Source organism: Mustelus asterias, chromosome 22 (assembly GCF_964213995.1).
Source record: "Mustelus asterias chromosome 22, sMusAst1.hap1.1, whole genome shotgun sequence".
Lineage (NCBI taxonomy): Eukaryota > Metazoa > Chordata > Chondrichthyes > Carcharhiniformes > Triakidae > Mustelus > Mustelus asterias.
The window spans coordinates 7847167-7863306 of record NC_135822.1 but is presented as its reverse complement, the minus strand read 5'-3'; positions in this window follow the sequence as shown (position 1 = coordinate 7863306).

Sequence of the window (16140 nt, the reverse complement as noted above, 5' to 3'; positions counted from 1 at the left end):
GTCAGTGTATACACTGGGGTCAGTGTACACACTGGGGTCAGTGTGTGTACACACTGGGGTCTGTGTACACACTGGGGTCAGTGTACACACTGGGGTCAGTGTACACACTGGGGTCAGTGTACACACTGGGGTCAGTGTACACACTGGGGTCAGTGTACACACTGGGGTCAGTGTACACACTGGGGTCAGTGTACACACTGGGGTCTGTGTACACACTGGGGTCTGTGTACACACTGGGGTCTGTGTACACACTGGGGTCTGTGTACACACTGGGGTCTGTGTACACGCTGGGGTCAGTGTGTGTACACACTGGGGTCTGTGTACACGCTGGGGTCAGTGTACACGCTGGGGTCTGTGTACACGCTGGGGTCTGTGTACACGCTGGGGTCTGTGTACACGCTGGGGTCTGTGTACACGCTGGGGTCAGTGTACACGCTGGGGTCAGTGTACACGCTGGGGTCAGTGTACACGCTGGGGTCAGTGTACACGCTGGGGTCAGTGTACACACTGGGGTCTGTGTACACACTGGGGTCTGTGCACACGCTGGGGTCAGTGTGTGTATACGCTGGGGTCAGTGTACACACTGGGGTCAGTGTACACACTGGGGTCAGTGTACACACTGGGGTCAGTGTACACACTGGGGTCAGTGTACACACTGGGGTCAGTGTGTGTACACACTGGGGTCATTGTGTGTACACACTGGGGTCTGTGTACACACTGGGGTCTGTGTACACACTGGGGTCTGTGTACACACTGGGGTCAGTGTACACGCTGGGGTCAGTGTACACGCTGGGGTCAGTGTACACACTGGGGTCTGTGTACACACTGGGGTCTGTGCACACGCTGGGGTCAGTGTGTGTATACGCTGGGGTCAGTGTACACACTGGGGTCAGTGTACACACTGGGGTCAGTGTACACACTGGGGTCAGTGTACACACTGGGGTCAGTGTACACACTGGGGTCAGTGTGTGTACACACTGGGGTCATTGTGTGTACACACTGGGGTCTGTGTACACACTGGGGTCTGTGTACACACTGGGGTCTGTGTACACACTGGGGTCTGTGTACACACTGGGGTCTGTGTACACGCTGGGGTCAGTGTGTGTATACGCTGGGGTCAGTGTACACACTGGGGTCAGTGTACACACTGGGGTCAGTGTACACACTGGGGTCAGTGTACACACTGGGGTCAGTGTACACACTGGGGTCTGTGTACACACTGGGGTCTGTGTACACACTGGGGTCTGTGTCCACACTGGGGTCTGTGTACACACTGGGGTCTGTGTACACGCTGGGGTCAGTGTGTGTATACGCTGGGGTCAGTGTACACACTGGGGTCAGTGTACACACTGGGGTCAGTGTACACACTGGGGTCAGTGTACACACTGGGGTCAGTGTACACGCTGGGGTCAGTGTGTGTATACGCTGGGGTCAGTGTACACACTGGGGTCAGTGTACACACTGGGGTCAGTGTACACACTGGGGTCAGTGTACACACTGGGGTCAGTGTGTGTACACACTGGGGTCTGTGTACACACGGGTCTGTGTACACACTGGGGTCTGTGTACACACTGGGGTCAGTGTACACACTGGGGTCAGTGTACACACTGGGGTCAGTGTACACACTGGGGTCAGTGTACACACTGGGGTCAGTGTACACACTGGGGTCAGTGTACACACTGGGGTCAGTGTACACACTGGGGTCAGTGTACACACTGGGGTCAGTGTACACACTGGGGTCAGTGTACACACTGGGGTCAGTGTACACACTGGGGTCAGTGTACACACTGGGGTCAGTGTACACACTGGGGTCTGTGTACACACTGGGGTCTGTGTACACGCTGGGGTCAGTGTGTGTACACACTGGGGTCTGTGTACACGCTGGGGTCTGTGTACACGCTGGGGTCAGTGTACACGCTGGGGTCTGTGTACACGCTGGGGTCAGTGTACACGCTGGGGTCAGTGTACACGCTGGGGTCAGTGTACACGCTGGGGTCAGTGTACACGCTGGGGTCAGTGTACACGCTGGGGTCAGTGTACACGCTGGGGTCAGTGTACACGCTGGGGTCAGTGTACACACTGGGGTCTGTGTACACACTGGGGTCAGTGTGTGTATACGCTGGGGTCTGTGTACACACTGGGGTCAGTGTACACACTGGGGTCAGTGTACACACTGGGGTCTGTGTACACACTGGGGTCTGTGTACACACTGGGGTCAGTGTACACACTGGGGTCAGTGTACACACTGGGGTCAGTGTACACACTGGGGTCAGTGTACACACTGGGGTCAGTGTACACACTGGGGTCAGTGTACACACTGGGGTCAGTGTACACACTGGGGTCAGTGTACACACTGGGGTCAGTGTACACACTGGGGTCTGTGTACACACTGGGGTCTGTGCACACGCTGGGGTCAGTGTGTGTATACGCTGGGGTCTGTGCACACGCTGGGGTCAGTGTGTGTATACGCTGGGGTCTGTGTACACACTGGGGTCAGTGTACACACTGGGGTCTGTGCACACGCTGGGGTCAGTGTGTGTATACGCTGGGGTCTGTGCACACGCTGGGGTCAGTGTGTGTATACGCTGGGGTCTGTGTACACACTGGGGTCAGTGTACACACTGGGGTCTGTGCACACGCTGGGGTCAGTGTGTGTATACGCTGGGGTCTGTGTACACACTGGGGTCAGTGTACACACTGGGGTCTGTGTACACACTGGGGTCAGTGTACACACTGGGGTCTGTGTACACACTGGGGTCAGTGTACACACTGGGGTCTGTGTACACACTGGGGTCAGTGTACACACTGGGGTCAGTGTACACACTGGGGTCAGTGTACACACTGGGGTCTGTGTACACACTGGGGTCTGTGTACACACTGGGGTCTGTGCACACGCTGGGGTCAGTGTGTGTATACGCTGGGGTCAGTGTACACACTGGGGTCAGTGTACACACTGGGGTCAGTGTACACACTGGGGTCAGTGTACACACTGGGGTCAGTGTACACACTGGGGTCAGTGTGTGTACACACTGGGGTCATTGTGTGTACACACTGGGGTCTGTGTACACACTGGGGTCTGTGTACACACTGGGGTCAGTGTACACACTGGGGTCTGTGTACACACTGGGGTCTGTGTACACGCTGGGGTCAGTGTGTGTATACGCTGGGGTCAGTGTACACACTGGGGTCAGTGTACACACTGGGGTCAGTGTACACACTGGGGTCTGTGTACACACTGGGGTCTGTGTACACACTGGGGTCAGTGTGTGTACACACTGGGGTCTGTGTACACACTGGGGTCTGTGTACACACTGGGGTCTGTGTACACACTGGGGTCTGTGTACACGCTGGGGTCAGTGTGTGTATACGCTGGGGTCAGTGTACACACTGGGGTCAGTGTACACACTGGGGTCAGTGTACACACTGGGGTCAGTGTACACACTGGGGTCAGTGTACACACTGGGGTCAGTGTACACACTGGGGTCAGTGTACACACTGGGGTCAGTGTGTGTACACACTGGGGTCTGTGTACACACTGGGGTCTGTGTACACACTGGGGTCTGTGTACACACTGGGGTCAGTGTACACACTGGGGTCAGTGTACACACTGGGGTCAGTGTACACACTGGGGTCAGTGTACACACTGGGGTCTGTGTACACACTGGGGTCAGTGTACACACTGGGGTCAGTGTACACACTGGGGTCAGTGTACACACTGGGGTCAGTGTACACACTGGGGTCAGTGTACACACTGGGGTCAGTGTACACACTGGGGTCAGTGTACACACTGGGGTCAGTGTACACACTGGGGTCAGTGTGTGTACACACTGGGGTCAGTGTACACACTGGGGTCTGTGTACACACTGGGGTCTGTGTACACACTGGGGTCTGTGTACACACTGGGGTCTGTGTACACACTGGGGTCTGTGTACACACTGGGGTCAGTGTACACACTGGGGTCAGTGTACACACTGGGGTCAGTGTACACACTGGGGTCAGTGTACACACTGGGGTCAGTGTACACACTGGGGTCAGTGTACACACTGGGGTCAGTGTACACACTGGGGTCAGTGTACACACTGGGGTCAGTGTACACACTGGGGTCAGTGTACACACTGGGGTCAGTGTACACACTGGGGTCAGTGTACACACTGGGGTCAGTGTACACACTGGGGTCTGTGTACACACTGGGGTCTGTGTACACACTGGGGTCAGTGTACACACTGGGGTCAGTGTACACACTGGGGTCAGTGTACACACTGGGGTCAGTGTACACACTGGGGTCAGTGTACACACTGCGGTCAGTGTACACACTGGGGTCAGTGTACACACTGGGGTCAGTGTACACACTGGGGTCAGTGTACACACTGGGGTCAGTGTACACACTGGGGTCAGTGTACACACTGGGGTCAGTGTACACACTGGGGTCAGTGTACACACTGGGGTCAGTGTACACACTGGGGTCAGTGTACACACTGGGGTCAGTGTACACACTGGGGTCAGTGTACACACTGGGGTCAGTGTACACACTGGGGTCAGTGTACACACTGGGGTCAGTGTACACACTGGGGTCAGTGTGTGTATACACTGGGGTCTGTGTACACACTGGGGTCAGTGTGTGTACACACTGGGGTCAGTGTACACACTGGGGTCAGTGTGTGTACACACTGGGGTCAGTGTGTGTACACACTGGGGTCAGTGTGTGTATACACTGGGGTCAGTGTACACACTGGGGTCAGTGTGTGTACACACTGGGGTCAGTGTACACACTGGGGTCAGTGTGTGTACACACTGGGGTCAGTGTGTGTACACACTGGGGTCAGTGTGTGTACACACTGGGGTCAGTGTGTGTACACACTGGGGTCAGTGTGTGTACACACTGGGGTCAGTGTGTGTATACACTGGGGTCTGTGTACACACTGGGGTCAGTGTACACACTGGGGTCAGTGTACACACTGGGGTCTGTGTACACACTGGGGTCAGTGTGTGTATACACTGGGGTCAGTGTACACACTGGGGTCAGTGTGTGTATACACTGGGGTCAGTGTACACACTGGGGTCAGTGTGTGTACACACTGGGGTCAGTGTACACACTGGGGTCAGTGTGTGTATACACTGGGGTCAGTGTATACACTGGGGTCAGTGTGTGTATACACTGGGGTCAGTGTACACACTGGGGTCAGTGTGTGTATACACTGGGGTCAGTGTACACACTGGGGTCAGTGTGTGTACACACTGGGGTCAGTGTACACACTGGGGTCAGTGTGTGTACACACTGGGGTCAGTGTGTGTACACACTGGGGTCAGTGTGTGTATACACTGGGGTCTGTGTACACACTGGGGTCAGTGTGTGTATACACTGGGGTCAGTGTGTGTACACACTGGGGTCTGTGTACACACTGGGGTCAGTGTACACACTGGGGTCTGTGTACACACTGGGGTCTGTGTACACACTGGGGTCTGTGTACACACTGGGGTCAGTGTACACACTGGGGTCAGTGTACACACTGGGGTCAGTGTACACACTGGGGTCAGTGTACACACTGGGGTCAGTGTACACACTGGGGTCTGTGTACACACTGGGGTCAGTGTACACACTGGGGTCAGTGTACACACTGGGGTCTGTGTACACACTGGGGTCAGTGTACACACTGGGGTCTGTGTACACACTGGGGTCAGTGTGTGTATACACTGGGGTCTGTGTACACACTGGGGTCAGTGTGTGTACACACTGGGGTCAGTGTACACACTGGGGTCAGTGTGTGTACACACTGGGGTCAGTGTGTGTACACACTGGGGTCAGTGTGTGTATACACTGGGGTCAGTGTACACACTGGGGTCAGTGTGTGTACACACTGGGGTCAGTGTACACACTGGGGTCAGTGTGTGTACACACTGGGGTCAGTGTGTGTACACACTGGGGTCAGTGTGTGTACACACTGGGGTCAGTGTGTGTATACACTGGGGTCTGTGTACACACTGGGGTCAGTGTGTGTATACACTGGGGTCAGTGTACACACTGGGGTCAGTGTGTGTATACACTGGGGTCTGTGTACACACTGGGGTCAGTGTGTGTATACACTGGGGTCAGTGTACACACTGGGGTCAGTGTACACACTGGGGTCAGTGTGTGTATACACTGGGGTCAGTGTGTGTACACACTGGGGTCAGTGTGTGTACACACTGGGGTCAGTGTGTGTACACACTGGGGTCAGTGTACACACTGGGGTCAGTGTGTGTATACACTGGGGTCTGTGTACACACTGGGGTCAGTGTGTGTATACACTGGGGTCAGTGTACACACTGGGGTCAGTGTGTGTATACACTGGGGTCAGTGTGTGTACACACTGGGGTCAGTGTGTGTACACACTGGGGTCAGTGTACACACTGGGGTCAGTGTGTGTATACACTGGGGTCTGTGTACACACTGGGGTCAGTGTGTGTATACACTGGGGTCAGTGTACACACTGGGGTCAGTGTGTGTATACACTGGGGTCTGTGTACACACTGGGGTCAGTGTGTGTATACACTGGGGTCAGTGTACACACTGGGGTCAGTGTGTGTATACACTGGGGTCAGTGTACACACTGGGGTCAGTGTGTGTACACACTGGGGTCAGTGTGTGTACACACTGGGGTCAGTGTGTGTACACACTGGGGTCAGTGTGTGTACACACTGGGGTCAGTGTGTGTACACACTGGGGTCAGTGTGTGTACACACTGGGGTCAGTGTGTGTACACACTGGGGTCAGTGTGTGTATACACTGGGGTCTGTGTACACACTGGGGTCAGTGTGTGTACACATTGGGGTCAGTGTGTGTATACACTGGGGTCTGTGTACACACTGGGGTCTGTGTACACACTGGGGTCAGTGTGTGTACACACGGGTCTGTGTACACACTGGGGTCAGTGTGTGTATACACTGGGGTCTGTGTACACACTGGGGTCAGTGTGTGTACACACTGGGGTCAGTGTGTGTACACACTGGGGTCAGTGTGTGTACACACTGGGGTCAGTGTGTGTCCACACTGGGGTCAGTGTGTGTACACACTGGGGTCAGTGTGTGTACACACTGGGGTCAGTGTGTGTACACACTGGGGTCAGTGTACACACTGGGGTCAGTGTACACACTGGGGTCAGTGTGTGTACACACTGGGGTCAGTGTACACACTGGGGTCAGTGTGTGTACACGCTGGGGTCAGTGTGTGTACACGCTGGGGTCAGTGTGTGTACACGCTGGGGTCAGTGTGTGTACACGCTGGGGTCAGTGTGTGTACACGCTGGGGTCAGTGTGTGTACACGCTGGGGTCAGTGTGTGTACACGCTGGGGTCAGTGTGTGTACACGCTGGGGTCAGTGTGTGTACACGCTGGGGTCAGTGTGTGTACACGCTGGGGTCAGTGTGTGTACACGTTGGAGTCTGTGTACACGCTGGGGTCTGTGTACACGTTGGGGTCAGTGTGTGTACACGCTGGGGTCAGTGTGTGTACACGCTGGGGTCAGTGTGTGTACACGCTGGGGTCAGTGTGTGTACACGTTGGGGTCTGTGTACACGTTGGGGTCAGTGTGTGTACACGCTGGGGTCTGTGTACACGTTGGGGTCAGTGTGTGTACACGCTGGGGTCTGTGTACACGTTGGGGTCAGTGTGTGTACACGCTGGGGTCTGTGTACACGTTGGGGTCAGTGTGTGTACACGCTGGGGTCTGTGTGTGTACACACTGGGGTCTGTGTGTGTACACACTGGGTTTTGTGTACACACTGGGGTCTGTGTGTGTACACACTGGGTTTTGTGTACACACTTGGGTCTGTGCGTACACACTGGGGTCTGTGCGTACACACTGGGGTCTGTGCGTACACACTGGGGTCTGTGTGCGTACACACTGGGGTCTGTGTGCGTACACACTGGGGTATGTGTGCATATACACTGGGGTCTGTGTGTGTACACACTGGGGTCTGTGTACACGCTGGGGTCAGTGCGTGTGCACACGCTGGGGTCAGTGCGTGTGTACACGCTGGGGTCAGTGCGTGTGTACACGCTGGGGTCAGTGCGTGTGTACACGCTGGGGTCAGTGCGTGTGTACACGCTGGGGTCAGTGCGTGTGTACACGCTGGGGTCAGTGCGTGTGTACACGCTGGGGTCAGTGCGTGTGTACACGCTGGGGTCAGTGCGTGTGTACACGCTGGGGTCTGTGTGTGTGTGTACACACTGGTGTCTGTGTGTGTGTGTGTACACACTGGTGTCTGTGTGTGTGTGTACACACTGGTGTCTGTGTGTGTGTACACACTGGTGTCTGTGTGTGTGTACACACTGGGGTCTGTGTGTGTCTGTGTGTGTGTGTACACACTGGTGTCTGTGTGTGTGTACACACTGGTGTCTGTGTGTGTGTACACACTGGGGTCTGTGTGTGTGTGTGTGTGTGTACACACTGGGGTCTGTGTGTGTGTGTACACACTGGTGTCTGTGTGTGTGTGTGTACACACTGGTGTCTGTGTGTGTGTGTACACACTGGTGTCTGTGTGTGTGTACACACTGGTGTCTGTGTGTGTGTACACACTGGGGTCTGTGTGTGTGTACACACTGGGGTCTGTGTGTGTGTGTGTGTGTGTGTACACACTGGGGCCTGTGTGTGTGTGTGTGTGTACACACTGGGGTCTGTGTGTGTGTGTACACACTGGGGTCTGTGTGTGTGTGTGTGTGTACACACTGGGGCCTGTGTGTGTGTGTGTACACACTGGGGTCTGTGTGTGTGTGTGTACACACTGGTGTCTGTGTGTGTGTGTGTGTACACACTGGGGTCTGTGTGTGTGTGTGTGTGTACACACTGGGGTCTGTGTGTGTGTGTGTGTGTACACACTGGGGCCTGTGTGTGTGTGTGTGTGTGTGTGTGTGTACACACTGGGGTCTGTGTGTGTGTGTACACACTGGGGCCTGTGTGTGTGTGTGTACACACTGGGGTCTGTGTGTGTGTGTACACACTGGGGCCTGTGTGTGTGTGTGTACACACTGGGGTCTGTGTGTGTGTGTGTGTGTACACACTGGTGTCTGTGTGTACACACTGGTGTCTGTGTGTACACACCGGGGTCTGTGTGTGTGATGCACTATCAATCAAGCAAAGACTAGTTTGTATGCAAGAACAAATATGCTTTTATTCGCAAAAGACTTGGAGCACACATGCTGATGAACTGGTCCGGCGATTGAGGCAGGGGGTTTGGGAGCAGTCACCTTTATACCTGGACCGGGGGGGAGGAGTCTCAGGCAGGGCCGGCAGGGGCATGTCCAGGCATGTCACACACACACACAGGCAATAAGCTAACAGTGGTTTACCACATTCACCCCCTGCTTTTTAAAAAAAAGAGTCCGGCGGGGGTGAGGTGGGTGGAATATTTACAGAATTACAATTTTACAAATTCAGTCTCTCTGGGGGCTTGATCTGCCGCTGCGACCGCCGTAGTGCCGGTTGTGGTGTCGGTTCCAGTGGCCGCGGTGTTGGTTCAGGCGCCAGGCCGTAGTCGCTCGAGTCGTTTGTAGTCCCCTCCGGTTGTCGGGTGCGTGGTGGTGGCTCCTGGGGCTCAGGTGAGTCGTTTATAGTCCTTGCAGTTGCAGGCCCTGCCAAGTGCTCGCAACGCACGCAGGAATTGGTCGCCCGATTCTCCTGGCTGTTGTCTGCGAGTAGCCAGAAGATGTCTGGCGTAGATTACATTAGTCTGTTTGTTGTACTGGCCTTTTAAAAGTTCGGTCGCATCCTCGTAAGTTTCAGCGTCTCTGATCCGGGCGTGGAGCACGTGGAGCTTGTCGGTTTCGGTCCGGACGACGGAGGTGGAGGCGGTGAGGAAAGGTTTGAAACATCGCAGCCAGTGATCGAAGCTGTTAGAGGCTCCTACGGCTTGAGGATCCAATTCTAATCTATCGGGTTTTAATATCTGCTCCATCCCAAAACTCTTTTGCAAGTAAAATTGATGCACTATCAATCAAGCAAAGACTAGTTAGTACACAAGAACAAATAGGCTTTTATTCGCAAAAGACTTGGAGCACACATGCTGATGAACTGGTCCGGCGACTGAGGCAGGGGGGTTGGGAGCAGTCACCTTTATACCTGGACCGGGGGGGAGGAGTCTCAGGCAGGGCCGGCAGGGGCATGCCCAGGCATGTCACACACACACACAGACAATAAGCTTAACAGTGGTTTACCACAGTGTGTTTGTACACACTGGGGTCTGTGTGTGTGTGTGTGTGTGTGTACACCACTGGGGTGTGTGTGTGTGTGTGTACACATTGGGGTCTGTGTGTGTGTGTGTGTGTACACATTGGGGTCTGTGTGTGTGTACACACTGGGGTGTGTGTGTATGTGTGTGTACACACGGGTGTGTGTGTGTACACACTGGTGTGTGTGTGTACACACTGGGGTCTGTGTGTGTGTATACAGACTGGAGTGTGTGTGTGTGTACACACGGGTCTGCGTGTGTTTGTGTGTGTGTACACACTGGCGTCCGTGTGTGTGTGTGTACACACTGGGGTGTGTGTGTGTATGTATACACACTGTGGTCTGCATACACACTGGGGTCTGTGTGTACACACTCGGGTCTGTGTGTACTCACTCGGGTCTGTGTGTACACACTTGGGGTCTATGTGTACACACTTGGGGTCTATGTGTACACACTTGGGGTCTGTGTGTACACACTGGGGTCTGTGTGTACACACTGGGGTCTGTGTGTACACTGGGGGGGTCTGTGTATATTGAGGGGATCTGTGTGCACTGGGGGGGCTGTGTATACTTGGAGGTTTGTTTTCCCTTCGGGGGGTCTGTGTGTACACTGAGGTGGGTCAGTGTACACTGGGGGGTGTCCATGCGTGCATTGTGCGGGGTCTGTGTGTACACTAAGGGTGTCTGTGTGTACATTGGGGGGGTCTGTGTGTAATCTGGGGGGTGGTCTGTGTATACAGAGGGGGTCTGTGTATCCTGGGAGGTTTGTTTTCCCTTGGGGGTATCCGTGTCTACACTGAGGTGGGTCAGTGTACACTGGGGGGTGGTATGGGTGTATTCCAGGGGGTCTGTGTATTCTGGGGGGTCTGTATAAACTGGGGGGGTCTGTATAAACTGGGGGGGTCTGTATAAACTGGATGGAGAATCTATATAAACTGGGGGGGGGTGAAAATGTATAAACTGGGGGATCTGTATACACTGGGGAGGGGGGGGGGAGAGAATCTGTATAAACTGGGGGAGGATCTTTATAAAATGAGGAGGAAATCTGTATAAACCAAGGGGGGGGGGGCCTGTATACACGGAGAGGTATCTATAAACTGGCAGGAGAGAATCTGTATGACCTTGAGGGGAATCTGTATAAACTGGGGGGGGGAATCTGTACAAATGGGGGGAGAAACTGTAAACCAACGGGGGAGGAGGGATAGAATCTGGATAAACTTTGGGGGGGGGGGTATAATCTGTATAAACTTGGGGTATAATCTGTAAAACTGAGGGGGGACAGTGAATCTTTATCTGGTTACACGGGGGGGGGGGGCAAATGAGCTGTATAAACTGAGGGGGGGCGGAGTGGATGCTGCAAACCAGGCTAACTCTGTGTTGCACACATTAATGATAAACTGTAAGTAAATCACTAGGCTCGAATCTAAATGCTTCACACACTAGATTGAATATTGAATAACTCACTGAACTGGGAGTTAAATGCTGCACATGCTAGGTTAAACAGTGAATAATTCCATCAAGAGTTTAAGTCGCTGTGGCAACGTGCACTTTTACATGCATGTCCTAGTTCTGGACTATGGGCTGGAATTCTCCGACCTCGCTCACGGCTGGGCTTCACCAGTCCCGCCGCTGTGAATGGAGGTCTGGCCGAGTGCTAAATTTTCCGTTCTCGCTGACAGCGATGGCAGAGTGTACGAGACCAGAAAATATCGCCCATGATTGAGCCTCCAGCTTCCTTGGCATCACATGGTTCTCCCACTCTTACTGTCTGCCGCCGACATGTATTTGAAGGAATTGCAGGTTTGAGAAAGTCAACCTGTTTGGCTACTTTGCAAATACACCTTCCTTGGTCATCGGGGTGGAGGGCTGGGGTGCATTATTGACCCATTTAATCACATTTTGATTTGATGTTTTAAGTTTCCTTTCCACTTTGTCTTTTGTTTCGGGCGGTTCCCCTCCTTTTTGGGAGCTGCCCCTTTTAATTTACCCCCACGTTAATTTGAGTTAGTTTATTTGGTTTGCCAAAAAGATTGGTGGAACATGAACCCAGAGCTTTTGGCTTGGGTAGGGACGCTATCCACTGCACCACAAGACCTACATATACAAGGGTTAAGCGGCGAATAAGAATCAGGTCAAATAATAGTGAAAGTAGAGGCTAAAGAAATACTACTCTCATCAATTGTTTACAGTTGCACTATAGAAAGTTGCACCTTTCTGGATGTATTACAGCTTGGTATGGGGCTCCTGCACTGACCAAGACCGCAAGAAACTACAAAAGGTTATGAATGTAGCCCAGTCCATCACGCAAACCAGCCACACATCCATATACTCTGTCTACACTTCCTGCTGCCTCAGAAAAGCAGCCAGCATAATCAAGGACCCCACGCATCTCGGACATACTCCCTTTCACCTTCTTCCGTTGGGAAAAAGATACAAGAGTCTGAGGTCATGTACCAACCGACTCAAGAACATCTTCCTTGCTGCCATCAGACTTTTGAATGGTGCTATCACATATTAAGTAGATCTTTCTTTTCACCCTATCTGTAAATGCAAGACTATATTCTGGACTCTATCCTTTCCCTCTCCCCTATGTACTCTATGAACGGTATGTTTTGTCTGTAATAACTCACAAGAAACAATACTTTTCACTGTATCCCACCCAGTACATGTGACAATAATAAATCGATTCAATTAAAAATTGAAAGAACACATTGTATTCATATAGAAAGGAAGACCTGCATTTATTTAGCACCCTTCATAACTTCAGCATGTCCCAAAATGCTAATGAAGTATACTTGAGGAGTGTAATGATCCCAGCTGATGTTATAACTGGATGGCAAGATCCCAGAATGGAACCCTGACTCAAATGAGTAACTTTTACCTTTGATTGTGAAACGTGGAGGAACAGAGTCACAGGACCACTAATTAGTTTCAACAACAAGAAAAAAGCATTTATTAAATGTGAAAAAAATGGATTATAATACAATGCTCCTTTACTCCTTTAACGTAACCAATGCACATAGGTATTAAGATTAACATGGATGACAAAGTCCATTTGAAGCTACAATTGTCTCATTAACACACACAGTGTTAGTGTTTGTGGATTTCTCCTCAGAATCCCCCCAGGTGAATGCCCTATGAGATTTGCTAAACTCCGCTCCCAAAATATGCTTTAAAATTTTCTTCCACTGTCGCTTTCACTTAGCAATCCGCATTCCAAAATCCAGTTCATGTTTTCCAAAAGATCCATTTTACCAGAGCTTCTGCTCCACTTTTAGCAGAGATTCTGTGCCAGGGCTTCAGATTAACCCTTTTGGGTTTTCACTGTTAACACCAATTCTGGCACCCAGGCACTACTTTATAATTTATTTATAGATGATAGTAAGATATTTCAAACTTTAGGATTACTTTTAGAAAATATTTCCCTTGTATCCTCAACCATCGAGTCCTAATCAGCTTTGTCTGGTGTCCCTGAACAGAATCCTGTTCTATTTCCCAGATTCTTCTTTGCCCCCTTTAACTCCAGACCTTCTGGAAACTTTTCTTCATTTCTCTAACTTCTTAATTAGTTGCTCTTTAGATCTTTGGCAATGGTTGTCCAAACCGTTACTCCATTGTAGGGTTTTTCTTACAGTAAAGCTGAAAGAGCTGGGTCATCTTCAGCTTCTCCTGGAAGAGCTAAGAGAGCGTTGTTTAGTACACCGTGGTTTGACTCCAACTGCCTCTAGATTTCAGCTAAAACTAAAGCACAAAGAAAGCCGTTTGCTTTACCTTACAGGGCCCCGAGTGGATAAGCAACTATCCTCACGCTATAGCTTTCTGAACGCAATAGTATCTCAGCTGGAACTGAAACTAACCCCCACACACCCAAACACTCTTGTTCAGCATGAAAGCTAACTACAACTCCTTTCCAGGCACAGAAACATTGGTCGGAATTTTCCAGCCATTCACACCCCGCTGCCACTGTAAGCAAGGACAGAGAATTTGGCAGTCAGCCAAATCTCTGTTCTCTGCAGCGGGACCGGAAAATCCTATCGGCGTGAATGGCTGAAAAATTCTGCCCATTAAGTTACACCTACCTAAAACGATACCTTATTTCTAATGTTTCCACATACAAACAGAAATCCTTTTAAAACTACCTTTGGTTTCCTAACTGTCAATGTAGTGCATTATCCTATTTTCAGAATGTCTACAAGCACTTTAAGCATTTGCTTTTAGCGCGCAGCGATGGTTGCAAACTTGGAAGCCAATTTGCCCACACCAAGGTCCTATACAAACAGCAGATAGTCACCAGATAAATTACTTTTGGTAGTATTGGTTGAGGTAGAAAAGTGGGCCAGACTAATGGAAAATGCTACTCTTCCAATAATGCCTTTTATATCTACCCAAACAGGCCAAAAGGGGCCTCAAATTATTGCTTCTTGATGCAGGGCAATATCAATAGAATCCTACAGTGCAGAAGGAGGCCATTCGGCGCATTGAGTCTGCACCGATCACAACCCCACCCAAGCCCTATCCCCATAACCCCATGTATTTACCCTAGCTAGTCCCCTGAGGGGCAATTTAACATGGCCAATCCACCTAACCCGCACATCTTTGGACTGTGGGAGGAAACTGCAGCACCCGGAACAAATCCACGCAGACAACGGGGAGAATGTACAGACAGTGACCCAAGCCGCGAATGGATTCCGGGTCCCTGGCACTGCGAGGCAGCAGTGCTAACCACTGTGCCACCGTGCCATCCTCATGCCATCATTCCACCCTTGGAATGGTTAACTAACCATACATTGTATGGTTAAGTCCATAGTAGAACCTGAACACGCAACCATTCACGCCAAGCAAGAATACTACAAAACTGGCCATAAAACTTTAACATTCAAGGGTAAAAAATTACTGGGGTTAAATATTGAATAAACTGAGATCTTGGGATTAAATGCTGAATATGCTGGGGAAAGTGAATGTATTGAGGACAAACATGGAATTAAACAATGTGGCTCCTTGGATTCATCCTTGTGGTTGTATTACTGGACTAGTAATCCAGGGGCCTCAACGGATAACCAGAGATGTAAATTCAAATCCTATCATGGTAGCCGGAGAAATTAAATTTTAAACCTGTAATAATTAAGGGCAGCACGGTGGCACAAAGGCTAGCACTGCTGCCTCACAGCGCCAGAGATCCGGGTTCAATTCCGGCCTCGGGTCATTGTCTGTGTGGAGTTTGCACGTTCTCATGTTTGCATTGGTTTCCTCCGGGTGCTCCGGTTTCCTCCCACAATCCAAAGATGTGCTGGTTAGGTGGATTGGCCATGCTAAATTGCCCCTTAGTGTCAGGGTGACTAGCAAGGTGAATATGTGGGTTATGGGGACAGGGCCTGTGTGGGATTGTAGTCAATGCAGGCTCGATGGGCCAAAAGCCCTCCTTTTGCACTGTAGGGATTTTATGATTCTAAAACAAATGTTTGTATCAGTAATGATGATCATGACACTAATGGATTGTCATAAAATCCCATCTGATTCACTAATGTCCTTTAGGGAAAGAAATCTGCCAGCTTTCTGGTCTGGTCTACATGGGACTCCAGGCTCAGAGGTAGATTCTGGCTGTCCTCTGAAATGGCCTGGGGGGATAAAACATAAATGACAGAGCTTTTATCATCACCACACTCCTGCACTGCAGCAAGACCTAAATATGCATCAGTGATGCTTAGAGAAATTCCATCAGTAATGCCTCTGCCACACTCTCTGGATTTTATGGGAGGACTGTTGAACAAATGCTCGTGTCCTAATTGAAACCAACTTCACCAGCATTCAAAACTCCTGCAAAATCATCTTCAGTGGAGTGGACACTGCATCCAGATGGCCAAATACTGTCCCCATCCCACCAGGTCCCGTTTTCTCATTTCTCAAAAGGCCGGTACTCCAAGAAAAAAACTCCTCTCTTC